The sequence below is a fragment of the Alligator sinensis genome, unplaced genomic scaffold, assembly GCF_000455745.1.
Source record: "Alligator sinensis unplaced genomic scaffold, ASM45574v1 scaffold320_1, whole genome shotgun sequence".
In the NCBI taxonomy this organism is placed as follows: Eukaryota; Metazoa; Chordata; order Crocodylia; family Alligatoridae; genus Alligator; species Alligator sinensis.
Genome location: NW_005842249.1, coordinates 524,199 through 530,221, shown reverse-complemented (window position 1 = coordinate 530,221; position 6,023 = coordinate 524,199). Strand labels below are relative to the sequence as shown.

General features: G+C 48.5%; 1 long non-coding RNA gene across 1 annotated transcript in view; it reads right to left on the bottom strand.

Moving 5' to 3' along the window:
• LOC102377578 overlaps positions 1-6,023 on the bottom strand; it is a 74,782-nt gene that overhangs the window by 10,023 nt on the left and 58,736 nt on the right. Inside the window, exon 3 of the long non-coding RNA XR_324303.2 lies at positions 3,832-3,922. This is a non-coding gene — a long non-coding RNA (uncharacterized LOC102377578). The remainder of the gene's footprint in view (positions 1-3,831; positions 3,923-6,023) is intronic.

Here is a 6,023-nt window from a genome sequence, read left to right as displayed (position 1 = left end):
AAAGAGGGAGCTCAGTCTGGGGGTTGCCCAGCTGGCACTGGAGGGTGGGGTGGGAGGATTGGAGCCCACTCCCATGGTGGGCGGCCTCCAACCCTCCCCCCACAAATCCAGAGCAGGCTGGGGAAATCCCCAAACAGAGCTCCCTCCCCTGCCTTCTCCCCCTTCCATCCTGAGACAGTACCAGGGGGATGGGGGGCGGGGAGGGGCTAAAGGAAGAGGCTATAGAGATGCAGCCTCTCTTCCTGGATTGGCTTGAAATTGGAGCTTGATCCCCCACACTCCTGACCCAACAAGTAACATCTTTTGATTTGTGAAGGCTGTCTAACTGCTGGGACTTCCTGTGAAGTGCCACGAGTTAGACTGGGGAGCTGCACTTCTGTCTGCACCCTCAGAGAGTATGGCAAGTCTGAATGCTTTCAACACTGTGGAGTCCTATTTAAAATATTTGTGTTTATCTTGTTGTGGCCCCCTGTTTGAGATTCACTGACCTAGACCAGTTGACTTAAACTATACCAAAAACAAACAACAGCAACAACAAAAACCTCCCCAAACCTGAATTTCAACCTAGGGTTTTTGCACTGCTTTAACTATCCATTTACATGTACACCTTACACCCATAACATTGTCACAGAGACAAAAATCCAGGCTATAAAAGGGATCTTGTTAGATCTGCTGCCTGGATCTAATTAAAATCCTTTAACACACCAGTCAAGACAGAGCAATTGCACTTTAAGAGTGCACATCAAAATAACTTTTGAAAGGCTTCCAAGTGAAATTCATTCAAGTACCAGGATTCTCTCTCCAGCCACAATTCCATCTCCCTCTCAAGGGAGTGGAGAGGTAGAGGGGACTGGGGCTGAAAAGCAGGATGGGAGTACTGAAGCAGCCAGGTCCGGAGAGTCAGATGCAGCAGCTGACTAACAAACTACAGACTGTCCAGCCTGCTCTCCTCTCCTCCATGCATAAACAACAAAAACTTCAACACTTCAAAACAGCACCTCATTTAAAGAGAAAATATTTTGGAAGGCTTCAACTACTTTTGGAAATGTTTCCAAGGACACGTACATTAGGGCCATATGAAATTTTGCTGGGTGTTTCATTTTGAAGCTGTTTCAATTTGTTTCGCGCTCAAAACAGCAAAATCAAAATGAAACAAAAGTCTTCAAAATAGCTTTGAAATGAAACAAGGGCACTCAAACATTTGGAAAGCTTTGAAACATTTTGAGTTTCAAAGCCAGGCTTGGCTTCAGCCCCGGTCCCAGCTGGCAGCAGCAGTCTCCTGTCATCTGGCACAGATCTGGGGTCTGCACCACCTGGGAGGATTCTGGCATGACCCCCAGCCCGCTCAGGAGTGCGGGCCCCCAGACCCACATGTCGGATGACAGCATGCTGTTGCTGCCAGCTGGGGTCAGTGGCAGCACCAATCTTCCAAGCGCTGGATGCGGGCTGTGCCCAGCATCGGTCCCAGCTGGCAGCAGCAGCCTCCTCTGATCCAGCAGGTAGATTGGGGGCTTGCCTGCACCCCCGGGAGGAGTCTGGCAGAGAGCCACAGCCCTCCCAGGGATGCGGGCCCCCGATCTGCTTGCCGGATCACAGGAGGCTGCTCCTGCCGGCTGGGGCCAGCGGCAGCACTAATCTTCCAGCACCGGTCCTAGGCAGCAGAAGCAGCCTCCTGTCATTTGGCAGGCAGATCAGAGGCCGCACCCCCGGGAGGAGTCCAGTGTAGCCCCACAGCCCTCCCGGGGGTGTAAACCCCCAGATTTGCCTGCCAGCTGACAGTAGACTGCCGCTGCCGGCAAGTGACAGTTTTGCTTGTCAGCATCTTGAGGTGCAGTTTCCCAGAAACCTCTGAACCTATATCTCCTTGAAAACTGACTTGCTTCATGCCCTCAGAAGGGGCTACCACCCCTGTAAGTTCCATCCAAATCAGGCTAGAAATGATAAAGTTATAGGCAGTTTCATGCTTCCCCATTATAGCCTCTGGGCGATACATAGAAATAGCATCAAAACAGCAAAACATTTGACAAAATTAAATGGAACAGTGATTTTGAAACTAAACGAAACTCAAAACAAAACAGTGTTCCATTGAAATGTTGAAATGGAAGTCGAAGTGGAATGGTGCTGTTTTGCACAGCCCTAATGTACATGTTTCCAGCTGGTTCTTTCACAGAATCATAGAAAATGAGGGTTGGGAGGGACCTCAGGAGATCATCTCATCCAACCCCCTGCTCAAAGCAGGACCATCCCCAACTAGATCATCCCAGCCAAAGCTCTGTCTATCTGGTTCTTAAAAAACCTCCAAGGATGGAGCTTCCACCACCTCTCTGGGTAACCTGTTCCAGTGTTTTATTACCCTCCTAGTGAGAAAATCCTTCCTACTATCTAACCTAAACTTCCCTTGCTGCAACTTGAGACCATTGATCCTTATTCTGTCATCTGCCACCACTGAGAACAGTCTAGCTCCACCCTCGTTTGAACCTCCCCTCAGATGAAGGCTGCTATTAAATCCCCTCTCAGTCTCCTCTTCTCTAGATTAAATAAGCCCAGTTCCCTCAGCCTCTCCTCATAAGTCATGTCCCTCAGTCCCCTCACCATTTTTGTTGCCCTCTGCTAGACTCTCTCCAACTTGTCCACTTCCTTTCTGTAAAGCGGGGGGGGCGGCAAAAATTGAACACAGTACACCAGATGTGTCCTCACCGGTGCTGAATAGAGGGAAATAATCACTTCCCTTGACCTACTGGCATCACACCTAACAGTGCAGTCCAGTATGCCATTAGCCTTCTTTGCAACAAGGGCACACTGTTTGCTCATATTCAGTTTATTGTGCACTGTAACCCCCAAGTCCTTTTCTGCAGAGCTGCTGCCCAGCCAGTCAGCCCCCAGCCTGTACTGGTGCATGGGATTGTTCCATCCTAAGTGCAGGACTTTGCACTTGTCCTTGTTGTACCTCATAAGATTTCTTTTGGCCCAATCCTCCAATTTGTCTAGGTCACTCTGAATCCTCGCCCTACCCTCCAGCGTATTTACTACTTCCCCCAGCTTGGTGTCATCTGCAAGAGGGGTTAAATGTTTCATATGTTACTTCTCTCCACACCCTAACTCAGTCAGACTAGTTACTAGGACATGTCAAAACCCTAATGAATTATTTTATGGTCCTGTTTTTGTGGGGTAGTAAAATGCACGTCAGGATCCGCACACATATAGTGCCAAGATACATCTGAAGTCCCACAGACTTGCATGGGTTTGCAGGCTTTGTTTAAGGACTTTCTAGATAGCATGGACCATAAATGCTGGATTTCTTGGTGGGGGGGGTTCTGAAATTTCCATCTCCTCTGCAGATATGTGTGCACTGGATGCACAGAGGAAAGACCCAAATCCTGTCTGCTGCAGCATACCCTGCAATATGCCATGCCAGCAAGACCAGAAAAACACCACACCCTGGATGTGGCAAAAGTCAGTGTTCTTGATGCCATGGTATGAAGCTAGCGAAGCCCACCCATTGGGATGGCACCGTGGCTTTCTGGTCCCTGGGCTCCTGTTTCAGAGAACATTTGAAGGAGCCTTCTTTTTTCCCAGTCAACATAATATGATACATGCACTTGCCTCTCAGGTTATGGACAAATAGGGTTAAAGTTAGTGTGGCTTGCCTACATTGGTATAGAATCAGGCAGGCAAGTGCATCTTAAATAGCTTGTGTTGGTATCATTTGGTATCAACACAATTGTTACATCTGGCTATACCTTCTGCCAGAACCTCTTGCCGGGGGAGGGGGTAAGAAATGGTGACAGAGAAGCAACAAAACTAGTAAAGAGACTCTCATTGAATACATACCCAAGTGGCTTTTAGGCCCGGTAAAAATAAACACTGTTATCTGTCACCTTGTGATCCTTCTGGTGGGTGGGTCTTCCAGGATCATGGATGCCTGCAAAAGGTTAAATATTCTTTATTCATTATCCTCATGGATTGCAACCATTTAGTTCCTCTCCCATCTTTACTGGCCTTAGAAGTCCCATTTCCCACATCATCCTGAAAGAAAAGTTGTACTGTCCCAATAAGCATACAGTATACTTCTTCTATTGTGTCTGGGCCACTGATCTATTACTGAACACCACCCCTCTTGTACCTAGCTACTGTTCCTTATTTAATTAAATCAGTTACCACAGTGCAAGGAGATCCCTATTAAGCAATATGGCGTATTAGAGGCAAGAAGAAGAGAGCAAAGGAAGATAGCCCCTTGTCCTGCACTCAAAGCTACAGTCTAGTGATGCAATGGCACAAGCAGCCACTGGACTAGAGGAGGCAGGACCGGGGTGCAGAGAGGACATGCAGGTCCCAAGGCAGCAGTAAATGCAGCTATGGACAACACTGGAGTAGGGAGCAGTAGGACATGGATGCCATATTTCCATGCACTCCCCCTCTCTCTGACTCACCAGCATCCCCTTGCACACATCTCCACTCCACACCCATGCACAATGGCTCCCACTGGAAAAAGAACAGTTTAGATTTCATATGCTGCCAGTTGTGACATTAAATATGTCACCGTTTACATGCACGCTTTTGTTGGGTTGTTAAAGTACAAGCAGTGCAGCAACAAATGCTTACAACAGGGACAAGGAAAATGCCGAGCAACTGCTAGAGCACAACTCATGAAGGCTATCCAGCACTAACAGGAAACATTGCACCAACCAGGAACATTGGTTGTGACCAGCTCCTATCCAAAATGGGACACTGGCACAAACATCAAAACTTCATGACCACATCTGAGGTATTCCTCAGAGCCAGGCAAGTTCTGCTCATGCCCAAAAAGAAAGCCGAATCTCACTGACCGGGTAGGGGATGGCTGTGTCCCAGACCCTGGAACTGACCTAAGCCAGAAACCAACATTCAGCTGAGTACTGGGATCCATTATGAGTCAGCCCCAACCTGCCACATGTTCAATTTAAGGCATGATACAAATGAGCCACAAAGATATTCCACATATATTATTACACCATAAACTGGCTTTAATGCAGGGGTGGGCAATTATTTGGGCTGGAGGGCCACTTAAGGAGTTTTGGTGATCTATTGAGGGCTGAGGGGGTGGGAGGGGAGGGAGAGCAGGGTGCTGACCCAGCCTTGCCCCCCCATCACAGATGTTTACACTGTTCAGCATGGTGAGGGGAAGGTGGGCTGGGGAGATGCCAATTGATCCTATCTGTCCCCAGGCCCATCTGCCTTGCACCCACCACTGGAGGCACTGGACAGAGTGGGTGGGTATGCGGGGTCTCCATGCAGGACAGCCTAGGACCCCTTTAGGCAGGGTGTGCTTGGCCAGGCAGAAGGGATGGGTCTGCGGGAGGCAGGGAGCAGTGTCTGAAAGCAGGATGGGTAAGCAGTGTGGAATCAGAAAAAATAAATGCCTTAAACTTTGATCATTTGAGTTATAAGATGATATAACTGCTTTGTGGAGAATTGCTGGCTCTGTATAGTAGAACAGATAAGAGAAAGTGTTTGTTCTTTGTAACTCCTCTGCAACTGCTTCACTCACCACGGCCTTGAAGATAGCAAAAAGTATGTACAACTCTGATTTCCAGGTGCAAGAAGGAGGTTTGTGAACTAACCTCGCCTCCCCCATAAGTTCCCATCCTGATTACAGCAAAGAAGTAATGAAGTAATATTATAGCCGCTTTTCATGCTAATTTCACTATATGATCACTGAGTTGTAAGCGACTGCTAAAATGTATATAAGCCTCCTGATTTTGCTCTTGTGGGGGAACCCCTTCCAAGTGCTTGGGAAATCCATGTCACTTTGGAGTCCACCCTACAGCTGTAGTTTCTTTTGAATAAAAGCTTCTGCTGACCTGACCCAAAAGTATGCTGCGTGTGTTTCCACAACAGTAGGGTCAGGGCCAGGGCTAGGGCCAGGACCATGGGACAGTGACAGCGAAGGGCTGGGGCCCAGGTCAGAGCCACATCTGCTCCCCGCACATTCCTGGGATGGGCACCGGTTCCATAGGCAGGGGAAGGGAAGAGACCAGGGTCAG